General features: G+C 42.8%; 1 protein-coding gene across 23 annotated transcripts in view; it reads left to right on the top strand.

The window, feature by feature from the left end:
• The window catches only part of LOC129840290 (receptor-type tyrosine-protein phosphatase T-like), a 448,617-nt gene that overhangs the window by 91,024 nt on the left and 343,584 nt on the right, over window positions 1-14,009 (top strand). Inside the window, exons 1-2 of one of the 23 annotated variants that reach the window (XM_055908199.1) lie at window positions 9,171-10,952; window positions 11,155-11,242. The exons of the other annotated variants lie outside the window; for them this stretch is intronic. The gene's annotated coding sequence lies outside the window, so the exon portion shown is untranslated. Of the gene's footprint in view, window positions 1-9,170; window positions 10,953-11,154; window positions 11,243-14,009 lie in introns of those variants that run through there. 23 annotated transcript variants of the gene reach the window in all.

The raw sequence follows: 14,009 nt of genomic DNA, 5'->3' as shown, positions 1-14,009 counted from the left end.
ATGTTCTCTTGATAAGTGTGTGAATTGAACCATTTTCCTTACCTGCTAAGCATTCAAAATGTAACAAGTACTTTTCTATGTCAGGGATAATGTATGGAGTAAAAAGTACATCAATTTCTTTCGGAATGTGCGAAGTAAAAGTAGTCAAATTAAAATAGTTATGTACAGATACCAAAACACATGCATATTAATTAGGCACACACACCGATTTATATGCACATAAATGTACACACTCCCATGCCTGCATGCATGATCACATACATACTGTCCCACAAACACACTTTGAGCAGAGCAGCAGAGGGCATAGTCAAGCGGTACCAGCTGCCATATTGGTGTACATCATCTTCTGAATGAAGACTTTACACCGAGTGTTGGGAGTCTCCTAGTTCATGGTCTTTCAGGCAAACATTTGCAGAGGACAACGTTGAACATGACTGTGTGTGCGCGTGCGAGCGTTATGTCAGTGATGCTTCTTTCCGCTCTGCCTGACAGAAAGTCCACTCTGTCATAGACAATAATTACACAGATCGTTGTGCTCTTGCTGCAGGGAGAGGTGAGGGCCAAATATCTGAAAAATTCTGCTGCGATGAGTAAGGACCGATGTTCTATGGAATGGTGGTCTGCATGTGTTACGGATGATCTTGAACAGGTGAAGCTTCCTGGAAGTTCAGTTGGAGCAGGATTCAAGGCAGCTGCCAAAAGGCCCTTTGCTAAGTGATAGTTAAACTGTATACAACCTTATTCAAAAAGCTATTACATTGGGATTTTTTCTCATCAATCTAGACAAAATACCCCATAATGACATATAAATATATATTTTTATAAATGTTTAATAATTTACTTAAACTGATATCACATTTACATAAGTATTCAGACCCTTTACTCAGTACTTTGTTGAAGCACCTTTGGCAGCGATTACAACATTGAGTCTTCTTGGGTATGATGCTACAAGCTTGGCACAACTGTATTTGGGTAGTTTCTCCCATTCTTCTCTACAGATCCTCTCAAGCTCTGCCAGGTTGGATGGGGAGCGTCGCTGCACAGCTATTTTCAGGTTTCTTCAGATGTTAGATCGGGTTCAAGTCCGGGCTCTGGCTGGGCCACTCAAGGACATTGAGACTTGTCCCGAAGCCATTTCAGCGTTGTCTTGGCTGTGTGCTTAGGGTCGTTGTCCTGTTGGAAGGTGAACCTTCGTCTTAGTCTGAGGCCCTGAGTACTTTGCTCTGTTCATCTTTCCCTCAATCCTGACTAGTCTCCCAGTCCCTGCCGCCGAAAAACATCCCTCCAGCATAACGCTGCCACCACCACCATGCTTCACCGTAGGGATGATGCCAGGTTTCCTCCAGCTGTGAAGCTTGGCATTCAGGTCAAAGAGTTCAATCTTGGTTTCATCAGACCATGGAATCTTGTTTCTCATGGTCTGAGAGTATTTAGGTGCCTTTTGGCAAACTCCAAGCGGGCTGTTATGTGCCTTTTACTGAGGAGTGGCTTCCGTCTGGCCACTCTACCATAAAGAGCTGATTGGTGGAGTGCTGCAGAGATGGTTCTCCATCTGGAAGGTTCTCCCATCTCCACAGAGGAACTCTAGGGTACAAAAAAAATTCTACAGCATTGAAGGTCCCCAAGAACACAGTGACCTCCATCATTCTTGAATGGAAGAAGTTTGGAACCACCAAGACTCTTCCTAGAGCTGGCCAAACTGAGCAATCGGGAGAGAAGGGCCTTGGTCAGGGAGTTGACCAAGAATCTGATGGTCACTATGACAGCGCTCTAGAGTTCGCTACCAAAGCTGCTTCAACGAAGTACTGAGTAAAGGATCTGAATAATTACATATGTCATTTTTCAGTTAATTTTTTTTTTTTAAATAAATTTGCAAACATAAAAAATAAAAAAAGTTTTAACTTTGTCATTCTGGGGTATTGTGTGTAGATTTGATGATAATTTGTTTAACTTTTAATCCATTTGAAAAAAAATCTAATGTAACAAAATGTGGAAAAAGTCAAGGGGTCTGAATACTTTCAAAATGCGCTGTATATTATTGTCACTGGCAGACTCTATAATACTCAATTGATCCTTGTAAATATCTAAGTGCCAAATTGGGATTCCAATTTTTTTTTTGCCTTTCTGTCTTCGCTTCCAGATATGACCTCGCTCTTTTTAATCTTAGGAGGCGATTTTAATTGCTGGCTTAATCCTACTTTGGATTGTTCAACAAACATTAGGACACCTTCTAGGTCTGCTAAAGTTATCCAAACTTTTCTTGAAGAGTTTGCCATTACAGACCCATGACTCAATACATTTTCTCCCATGTCCATCACACTGATACCCGTATTGATTAATTCTTCATAGACTACAAACTTCTCCCCTCTGTATGCTCATACAATTCCACTGTCATATCCGATCATGCCCCTCTGACTTTAGAGCTATCAGTTGGTGGTGGGACTGAGCTTTGTGTACCCTGGCATTTTAATACTCGCTTGCTGTCTGATGAAAGTTTTGTCAACTTTGACTGCTCAGATTTGTTTTTATAGTTACCAACAACACCCACGTCGTTTCACCATTTGTTCTGTGGGAGACTTTTAAGGCGTTCATTAGAGTTCAAATTATGTCATATACTTGCTTTGAAAGAAACAATTGGATAAAGAGACTCTTAGACAATACTTATGCAACCTCATTGCCAAATTGAGGAACTGCTGATTAAGTTGCGACATAATAACTATGAGTATTGTGACAAGGCAAGTAAATTGCTTTCTCATCAACTTGGCCATGCTTCCTCTGCTCAACAAATTTCTCAAATTCAAACACCTACAGGTGCAACAATAGATCCCCAGCGAATAAATAATCAGTTTAAGGACATCTATGCCTCTGTATACACTTCAGAACAGTCTGCTGACCCCTCGGCTCTTGATACATTTTTTTATACTCTAACTGTCCCAACCATTGATTCAGTCTCCAAGCTTTAATTGGAGGAACCTATCACCAAGAGATTTCAGATGCGGCACGTGCAATGCAAGGTGGTAAATGTCCTGGACCAGATGGTACCCAATATAATTTTACAAGAGGTTTCTGGATAAATTTGCCACGCTCTTGATTAGTATGTTTATTGAATCCTTTGAATCAGTCTCTCTCCCTTAATCCTTAACACAGGCTGCCATTTCATTGATATTGAGAAATAATAAATACCCTCTCTCCTGCGGGTCCTATCGCCCAATCTCACTGCTCAATGTGGATGTTAAGCTCTTAGATAAACTATTAGCTATGCTTTTGTAGTTGGTTTTACCATCTGTTATTTCCTCTGATCAGAAATATTTTTTATAAAAAATAGACAATATTTCTCAAATATCATAAGACTTTTTAATGTTTTGTATAAACTCCCAGAGATTCTAATCGCTCTAAATGCTGAGAAGGCTTTTGATAGAGTGGAGTGAGGCTACCTTTTTTATAGAAACATTTGGCTTCGGCAAAAAAAATCATTGCTTGGATCAAGTTGCTACACACTTCTCCACTTGCATCTGTCAGAATGAATAACACCCACTTTCCTTTCTTCAGAGGCACTAGACTGGCGTGTCTAATGTTTTCCTTGCTTTTTGCTATTCCCATCTAGCCCCTCGCTATTGCATGTTCAGAGGTGACATCGAATAAAGGGTCCCACTTTATGCTGATGACTTGTTATTCTATCTGAAACCCAGATATATCCTTACCCATTACGCTATCTGTTCACAATGCATTTGGCCTCGTCTCTGGTTACAAATTCAATCTGAATAAGAGCGAGCTCGTAACTACCCATTACACACATTGCCTTTTCAGAGTAGTTCTAGACAAATGCACATACCAAGGGGTACATGTCACGGACAAATTCTATAATTTGCGTGAAAAATATTATCTCCGACTTAATCTGTAATAAAAAAAAAATCAATGGATCTGCAAGGTGTTCCTGCAATGGCCTAAAGCCTTAGGGAGCATAATTTTCAGGTCTATTATTGGGCTGCCAATTTCCATGTAATACAGTACTGGATCCGTGCAGATACCCCACATATCATTCCAGCATGGTTGAAAATAGAATATTCCTCGTGTATGCCATCCTCACTGGCTGCTTTAGCGCGTTCCCCTATTCATTCTTCTACTTCAGGTTATACCAAAAACATTTGTATAAAAACCACTCTCAAGATCTAGAACCAGTTTAGACGTCACTTTGGTTTGCGTCGTTCCAACAAGTCTCAGCTAAATTCCACCTTCCAAATAGTCATTTCTTTAGATATTTACAAGTGCGCAGCTTTGTCCATGACATGACCTTTAAATTCCCCACTCTTCCTGTGGTTCTTCCACTGATGCATTTTTTCCCACCATCCCCAACAGTGAAAGGTATTATTCCCAATTGGCACCCTTTTTTTCTAAGAGACAGTGAGCAAGACGTATAACACATTATGTTCAGTGCCCAGTGACTCTGTGACAGGTTTGGACTGTACATTGTATCAGCCTCAGCTATGTTGCAGTAGAGCCACTTATCAGCAGTACATTACAATACAACTTTATTGTCCATTAGTTAGAAGAAAGTATATGCTAATTCTTGTTGGCTTTATCCTTTCTTCTCTGTGGGTGATTTGTTGGAGGACTTACCTTAACTTTTTATTCCCTTCTGGCTAGCTCCCTTTTTGGGAGTTTTTTGAACACCATAGCTCAGCTCTGATTTGACTCTAGCAGGACAATGCGTGATTCTTAAATGTCTCTGCTCAACCAAGGTACCCCTGGCATAAGCAGTGACCCAGTGTAGTCCACTGTTTCACTCCCTCATCCCTCTGGGGTTGTGGAGGCAGCTGAAAAGGGAGAATCGCTTGGCGGCTCTATCCGTATGAATATGAATGACGAGCTCAGCTTCTCAGCAGCACACTCACACAACTCACACAGTCTTGCGTCGCATGAAACTGCCTAAGTTGTCTCCAGCTCTACAGTGTCAGTGGGAGGATAAACCCTCAGCTGCATCAGCTTGCTGTCTTCACATATAGAAAGAGAAAGCGAGAGAGACAGTAGAGTTTGAAGCGCCGAGTGGCTATTATCACCAGTCTAAAAAGAGTCATGTTGAAGTCTGGGAATTGTGCTGTCAGATTTTTACCTTACTGGTCATTTGAACACCTTCATTTCCGACCGCCACAGCTTTTTCTATACCAAGACGAAACCTTAGTCGTAAAGGAAGAAACAAAAAGGGACCTGGGATTTGTCAGTGGTGGTAGAAGATGTGTGTGTGCTTTTGTGTGTGTTTTAATGTTTAGTGTGTTGTGTTTAAACACGTCTAGCAGAGGCAGCCCGTGTACCAGCAGGAGTTGGTTACAGCCACCTACTTAATAATTGAGCTTTGTTGGCCTACTAATTAATTAGCTCAATAATTCAGTGTGCAGGACAGGAGACTTATGGTACCGCCTAGTGTGGTCTCAATAAAATTTTCCATAGCCTATACTAGAGGTCGACCGATTATGATTGTTCAACACCGATACCGATTATTGGAGGACCAAAAAAAGCAGATACCGATTAATCGGATGATTTTTTAAATTTATTTGTAATAATGACAATTACAACAATACTGAAAGAACACTTATTTTACCTTAATATAATACATCAATAGAATCAATTTAGGCTCAAATAAATAATGAAACATGTTCAATTTGGTTTAAATAATGCAAAAACAAAGTGTTGGAGAAGAAAGGAAAAGTGCAATATGTGCCATGTAAGAAAGCTAACATTTAAGTTCCTTGCTCAGAACATGAGAACACATGAAAGCTGGTGGTTCCTTTTAACATGAGTCTTCAATATTCCCAGGTAAGAAGTTTTAGGTTGTAGTTATTATAGGAATTATAGGACTATTTCTCTCTATACCATTTGTATTTCATATACCTTCGACTATTGGATGTTCTTATAGGCACTTTAGTATTGCCAGTGTAACAGTATAGCTTCCGTCCCTCTCCTCGCTCCTACCTGGGCTTGAACCAGGAACACATCGACAGCAGCCACCCTCCAAGCAGCGTTACCCATGCAGAGCAAGGGGAACAACCATTCCAAGTCTCAGAGCGAGTGACGTTTGAAACGCTATTAGCGCGCACCCCGCTAACTAGCTAGCCATTTCACATCGGTTACACCAGCCTCATCTCGGGAGTTGATAGGCTTGAAGTCATAAACAGCGCAATGCTTGAAGCACAGCGACAAGCTGCTGGCAAAACGCACAAAAGTGCGTTTTGCCAGAAACACGAGTTTGGCCAGTCTTAGATTTGACGATCAAGCGGTGAGTTATGCATGCCTAGTTTGTTAATTTACCCTAGCAGTTGCTCTTATATTCACATGCTCTAACCACAGTCAACACATCTATTTTGTAACAACAATATCATGGAATAAAATAATGGATATCTTTTCACCCCTACCCTTGTCCGCGGTGGTGTGCGAATCCACAAACTTCTGGCTACCTTGCCATGTAATTCTTACAAAATGAAGAACAGTTTCTAAAACTGCAAATGTTTTGGTCTGTCTTAGGAGTGAGGGTAAATGGTAGGCATGTTTTCTCCTATCCACTTTATGTTGTAATTATTATTTTGGGTATAGGGGAGGGTCACTTGGTTTTTCTTCAAGTGTTCAGGGACAGTTGGGTAAAAATATTTTTTACTGAAGTCTCTAACAGCCATGGATCACCTCCCTTAGAGAAGCAGGCCTGTGAGTAATATGGTAGGAATGGCCCTGATGTGGTTACTGTGGTCTTGAATGTAAAGGTCCATCTTTCTAGCCCTTATGCTAACATGTGGACTAGCATTTGCCACAGAAGCCCTAGCATTAAATATCTTCAAATTTTGCTCTGACGCTACCACTTAGCATCCACCAGAGGCCCATGCAGCAAAATATCTTTCCTTTTGGCACTAACACATAACATCTGCCACAGAAGCCCAGGCAGCTGTAGTCATACCGTATATCAGCGCATAGACAGAGGAGAGGGGGAGTGAGCGACCTGGGTCAGGGTAGGTTAGTCACTCTGCTCCGTCGAAATCTTATTGACTGAGTGTGAGGTCTATAATGAGCCCAGGGTTAACCCCTTCAACCTCCGGGGCTCTGAGCTCTTAAACAAGGCTTTAACATCCCTTTGATGCCACTGCGCGTCTTCTTCAAGCTCGTGGATGACTGTGGGTTAAAAGAGGGCTGGTGGGGGCGCAAACAGTTATTTTTAAGCAGCTGAGGAGATATGGGCAGGCAGAGATGGAGGACAGTGGTGTGACGGGCGCTAGCCGCGTAGGCTCATCTCTGAGGTCACAGGGTGAGGAGTCAGACACTAACACTTAGTGAGATAAAGAGAGACGAGGTCACTACTGTAACAAAAGGTGGGCTTAATGAATCTACGTTGAAGTTGACGATTGAATCATTGGGCATAACCTTTGGTGTTATTTTTAAGGACTCATACCTGGAGGAGAAAATTAGGCTGAATATTGTTCTTTATAGAATGGACACATCGTTGCATGGTGCGTGTGTGCATATTAGTTGTGTGTGTGTGTATGCCCACTATGAAAGCTCAAGAAACAGATGTTTATAGGTTCATACCAGAGCATTCTTTACTAACCGTAGGATTTTCTAACCCACTATAATATATTTCTCCCACGAGATAAAAATGCCTGACATGCATTTTGTAGTAGCTAATCATTTTTATTGGTACATTTTTATGATATGGGGTGTTAGGGTCAATTCTAACGAGAGAGAGAGAGAGAGAGAGTCATCAGCTGCATTTCCACATCCTTTGGCCTGATTGGCTGTGGGTGAGTGACCCGGTTGGAAGCTCTCTGGCTCCTGTGCCTGTTCTTTCTGCTGGCTCGGCTTTATAAGCCCCCACTGTGTTTCGCAGAAGGCCCCACAACGAGCATCCATGGACAAACACTGTTCTTATCCGCCCTACACGCACAGCCAGACCCAAGGACAGTGGGGGTCATACAGGTACACACATGCAAACACATATCTATTTCCCTATTCACATCTTTTCCCTTACCCCCCTGTGGCCCCGAACATCGGGACTTCATAGAAAACCATAATCGCTGTGCCTAGTGCTATGTGAGGGATTTCTTGCTTGAAAGAATGATGTGTTTTGTTGCCTTGTTCAGTGCCTTGTTGCTCCTGTACTCCCTGTACACTCATGACTGTGAGACCACTCATGCCTCCAACACCATCATTAAGTTGGCAGACGACACGACGGTGGTGGGCATGATCGCCGATTGCGATGAGACAGCCTACAGGGAAGAGGTTAGAGCCCTGGCACAGTGGCAGGAAAACAGCCTCTCTCCCTCAACGTCAGCAAAACTACAGGAAACAGGGAGGAGCACACCACTATTGTCATCAATGGGGCTGTAGTCGAGAGGGTCAAAATCTTCAAGTTCCTCGGCGTACACTTCACAGAGGATCTGACATGGTCCAATCACACCACCATCGCGCCTGAAGAAATGCGGGATGGGCCCTTGGATCCTCAAGAAGTTCTACAGTTGCACAATCAAGAACATCTTAATATCAAATTCAAATATTGACTGGCTGCATCACTGCCTGGTTTGGCAACTGCACCAAACGGTGCAATACATCACTGAGGGAGAGCTCCCTGTACTCCAGGACATCTACACCAAGCGGTTTCTGAGGAAGTCCCAAAAGATCGCCAAGGACTTCATCCACCCGAGCCTTGGACTGTTCACTAGTGGTGTAACAGACCGTACTTGATCCGTGCGAATCACCCCCCACGGTTCGGCACGCATGTGAACCGCGGATCAATTGCAAAGTTTAACCATCAGTGTGAAATACAGTTTGACTGCCGCTATTACTTTTTAAAGTAATAATTCCCTAAATCTTGATGCAGAGTGGCAGTGAAAACATAAAGACAAAACTGATGCGTGCTGTGTTTTACTCTGAAGCCTGAAGGTTGATTTGATTACTTTGAAAAAGCAGTTGTGTGTACTGTTCACGTGAACGGGGCATGTTGAATCCCAACGAATCAATCCTGGATGCTCGCGTTGCAAAAAGCAAAGAAGAAAAAAGAGCAATGACAGACATGGCTAGCAGAGGAGTTGAAGAACTGGAAAAGCCTCCCGCTTCATTTAAGTCTCATGTATGGGGCAATTTTGGCTTCTCTGTCAAATATGATGACGGAGGGCCTCCCGGGTGGCGCAGTGGTCTAGGGCACTGCATCGCAGTGCTAACTGCGCCACCAGAGTCTATGGGTTCGCCCCCAGGCTCTGTCGCAGCCGGCCGCGACCGGGAGGTCCGTGGGGCGACGCATAATTGGGCTAGCGTCGTCCGGGTTAGGGAGGGTTTGGCCGGTAGGGATTTCCTTGTCTCATCGCGCTCCAGCGACTCCTGTGGCGGGCTGGGTGCAGTGCGCGCTAACCAAGGGGGCCAGGTGCACGGTGTTCCCTCCGACACATTGGTGCGGCTGGCTTCCGGGTTGGAGGCGCGCTGTGTTAAAGAAGCAGTGCGGCTTGGTTGGGTTGTGCCTCGGAGGACGCATGGCTTTCGACCTTCGTCTCTCCCGAGCCCGTACGGGAGTTGTAGCGATGAGACAAGATAGTAATTACTAGCGATTGGATACCAATTGGGGAGAAAAGGGGCTAAAAAATAAATAAAAATAAAAATATGATGACGGAAGAAGGGTGGTGGACAACGCCATTACTGTGTGTAGGCATTGTGCAACAAGAAAGCCGTATGATCATGGAAATACATCGAGCATGGCCACACATTTAAAGAGTCATCACCCTGGTGTGTCAGTAACTGGAGCCAACTCATCCAAGAGACAACAACTTCTCACCGCAGCATTTAAGTAGCTCTTTGCTGCAGAATCAGACCGGGCTAAAGCCATCCCCAAATCTACTGGGATGTTTATCGCTAAAGACATGAGGCAATAGTCTGTTGTGGGAAACAGAGGGTTTAAACATATGGTGAAAGTACTTGAGCCACGCTATGAAATCCCCTTGCGCACCCACTTCAGTATGAAGTGCCAGATCTTTATGAAGAGATCTTTATGAACAGGAAAATATCAAAATTGTTGACGATTTATCCAAGGCATCCTCTGTTGCCCACACCACAGACGGGTGGACCTCCAGGGCAACGGAAAGCTACGTGACTGCTCACTACACCACAGAAGAGTGGGAGATGCGAAGTCCGGTGCTACATACAAGCCCCCTCAATGAGAGTCACACAGGTACAAATATTGCGTAGGTACTGCTGCGGAGTGGAAGCTAGAGAGGCCCAATAGCAATATCCAAACCACCACAGATAATGCCAAGAACCAAGTAAATTCAGTGATAGAAGCTGGACTGGGGCCACAGATAGCTTGCTTTGCACATATGATACATTTAGCATCCCGAAGAGGAATCTCAGTGAACCAGATGTACCGCCTCCTTGGGAGGATCAGGAAGGTGGTTTCCTTTTTCCACCGAAGCACAACAGCCGCTCATGTGCTTTACACCAAGCAAGCAATGCTACAGCTACCGACCCACAAGCTCATACACGATGTCACAACAAGATGGAAGATGGCGCTATCTCGAGCAGCAGGCAGCTGTATACTCTGCACTGACAGACAAGACCCTGAAAGAAATAAAGATGTCGTCACCTCGTCTGATGATGACGTGAAAGTGGCAGAGGAGGTCCTCCAGGTGCTCAAACCCCTCAAACGGTTACAACCCTATTGAGCACTGAAACTGTCTGTGTCCATGATCCTACCCCTGAAAACAAGGATTCTACAATCCATGGCCCCAAGTGAGAAAGACAGCACCATCACTAGAGATGTCAAGGCTGCCATTAGAGAGGACCTGAACCCCAGATACCCCCATAATGTACAGGACTACCTTCATTGATCTACCGCACTGGATCCAAGGTTCAAGCCCCTGTCTCACCTAGACCATGCCCAATGCCAGAGAACATACAGTGATCTCACCACTGAGATTGTGGCCACTGAAGAGGTAAAAAAAATAAGAGTGAATTACTTAAATAATAAATATACTGCAGTCTAGTCTTAGTCTATGCTATTGCTATTAGAATAATCCAATTTTCATTTGGAATAATAATGGCTTTTATTAAATGTTATTGCCACAATTATAGTTCTATGAAATATGAAAATACATAATTAGTAAGTTTAATAGATCAAGTCATTTTTTTCTGCAGGGTCAAGCCACAGAGTCGACAGGAGCAGACTGAGGCATCTCCTCCACAAAATAATTCGGCCAGGAAGGAGCTTTTCGAGGAGACCTAGGTGATCAGGATTGGCCTCCTCTGAGGATACACCACCTTACTCACACAGGAGAGGGAAAGGGAGTCATTAATGCAAAGTTGCCATTTTAGTCAAACAATTCTGAATTGAGATTGGCATGCGAATAGTGTCAAGACCTCGTCAGAGAAGGGATAAAAGAGCGACTGACACAAGTCTGTGAGGAAGATAATTTTTACGCAGGTTGAAGTTCATTGTCACGAATCTTACCCTGAAGGCAGAACTGAGTGATTTCCGCTAGATTATAGTAATGCATAGATTTTTGGGGGGTGCTTTTTGGTCTTAATTTAAGGTTAGTGTGCAAGTAAAGATGCACGGAGGCTTGTTGTGCAATTAAACTGAACGTCTTTACTTGAGATCAACATGAGATCAACATGTTAAAAACTCAGTCATCCAAAATAAAGATTAAATTAAGATCCTACATCTGTATATTTCATTCATACAAGCGTTTCAAAGCCTGAGGAGAGAGATGCAAAACCAAGAAGCATTAACTCATTGACAGGTCGGTATTTTCTACCGGTGAGAAGCGTGTCCCTAAAGCGTATCACTGACCGCTCATGAACCCAGAGCGCTTGTTGTGGAGACAGATTTCATTTTCAAGCAACTGTATGCTCTCTCAGCTGGGTAATGCTCATGAGGTCACACCGTAGCAAAATGGTTTACAGTAGTTTCTCCCCATTTTATTCAGTATTCTTCTGTTTGGTGCTTGAACACTGAACATGTCCCAGCTCTGACCTGAGTGAGCTTGTAGAACCTCTGTCCAATGCCTGGCTACTTATCTTACCTAAAGCCTTCTCTCCTCTCCACAAGGTGATGGATGGGGATAGATTGGCTTGGGGAAATGGATTGTGGGACTTGGGCTGATGAGGTTTAAGAGTGTTTGCGAAGTGGAAAAGGTAGTATTAGTAGGGGTTGAGGGAGCGGCTAAATCGAACGAGCTGTGTGTGTTATTAGAGGCACCCTCGTTAGCCTTATTTTCTCGTCTAATTCAGCATGACTGGCGAAGCTGGATTCATTTCAAACGGGATGTGAGTGAAAGCGATTCTCTCTGTGTGTTTGTGTTGAGTCTGTGTGTCTCGCTCACTCATTTAATCGGTCTACTATGTCTTATGTCCTCGATCCTGTCCAAATGGATTTGATCTATTGACTTCGGGTGTGTACGTGCATGTGTTTGTTTTTCTGAGCCAAGAAAAATACAAAAATGTGTCCCATTGAGTCATCTAATGAAAATAAGAATATGGCTGCTTGGCCTTTGTCAGGACACATTTGACCTAAATTGGAAGACAAATATTACATGACAAAAACACTGTCCTGATACTGTACATCTCTGTTGACTGCCAAATTATTGAAAGCTATATTTGGCTATTATTCATGCCTATTGGAGTGAAAGTAATAGCTTTAGCATCCGAGCCGTATATTAGCCTGTCTAGCTCGGAAATGCCGCCGGGGGATACAAGAAGAGTACACACAGTATGTTTGTAAACGCTGTAATTAAATCTTAGATGATGACAGTAAATTTTATGGGAGCAAACTAAGATCTTATCTAAGTGAACAGAAAACAGACGCTTTAGCAGAGTTTGTCCCCATTGGTGTATATCATGCTAGAAACTGTCAGTTTCGATTGAAAGTGGGTATAAATGTAAGGTTCTAATTATCCAAAGGGTACGATTGGGGCTCCGGAAATGGATAAAAGACTGGAATGTTTTAGAAGGGTCTTGAGTATGATCACAAGATGGGTGCATATCTTTATCTTTATCAACACTAATACTCAATTTAACCAGAAACCACTGATCCAAATGAATGAACCCTGAGGATAATCTGTCCAAAAAGCTTATCTTTATAAAGAGCTATGTAAAGATTACTTGAGAAATTCAACATTCAATCATCACTCGTTTTAAATATGCTGTACTGTAGCCTGGTGTCCATTTTCTTTACCTTTTCTACCACAACAACATTTCAAAACGGATATTTCCAAAGATCTCTTTGTTGATCATATCATCTTAAAATTCAACTAAACTAGCTAGCAAACTCACTATGTAGTTGCCCAAAATGGCAAAAATATTAAATTAATTAAAATTAAATGCACATTAATTACAGTACAGTTGTAATCTGCCAGCAATACATATTAATTGCAGGGCCCATAATTCTCAAATGAAATCCTGAGGTACAAACACTTCAATTTCTTCTCTGGCATTTTTTTCTAGCGTAAACAACATCCTCTTTGACTGTAGCGACTGTGAACGCATTCTAACTCCGCATTCCAACTCCCATTCATTGCCCTCAGAAACGTGCCTCTAAGTTCATTAAAACATTATTGATGAAAGTGCTACATGGGAAACTCTATTTGATAAACAATGTCTCGACAGAGAGCCTAAAGAAACTCAGCTGCTGGAAAACTTCCCAATTACATCTCACTGTCTACTAGCATTAGTGATGAAAAGCCCCCATTTTTACGCTAGTTCCTCTCCTATTTGCAGATGTGGGTGCAGGTTGTAGCAGCAGCTTCAAATGATAATGAAACTGTTGCTTATCTGCTGTGGGCAACTTATCAATAATGGATCAAATTGGTAGGCAACATTAATTAGAAGAGATGAAGGGCTTTGGCTTGTTTTTCTTGTCACTTTACACCCCCCCTCCCCTCCTGCAAGAAACAGACACGATGCCACGACGGTGGTTGTTTGACACTTTTGATATGGAAAGTGAAAAGTTATTTGTTTTGTATTGTCCATATTAGGACAGCCTGAAATGTTTG

This window comes from Salvelinus fontinalis, chromosome 3 (assembly GCF_029448725.1).
Source record: "Salvelinus fontinalis isolate EN_2023a chromosome 3, ASM2944872v1, whole genome shotgun sequence".
Taxonomy (NCBI): domain Eukaryota; kingdom Metazoa; phylum Chordata; class Actinopteri; order Salmoniformes; family Salmonidae; genus Salvelinus; species Salvelinus fontinalis.
This window is presented reverse-complemented; position numbering and strand designations above follow the sequence as displayed.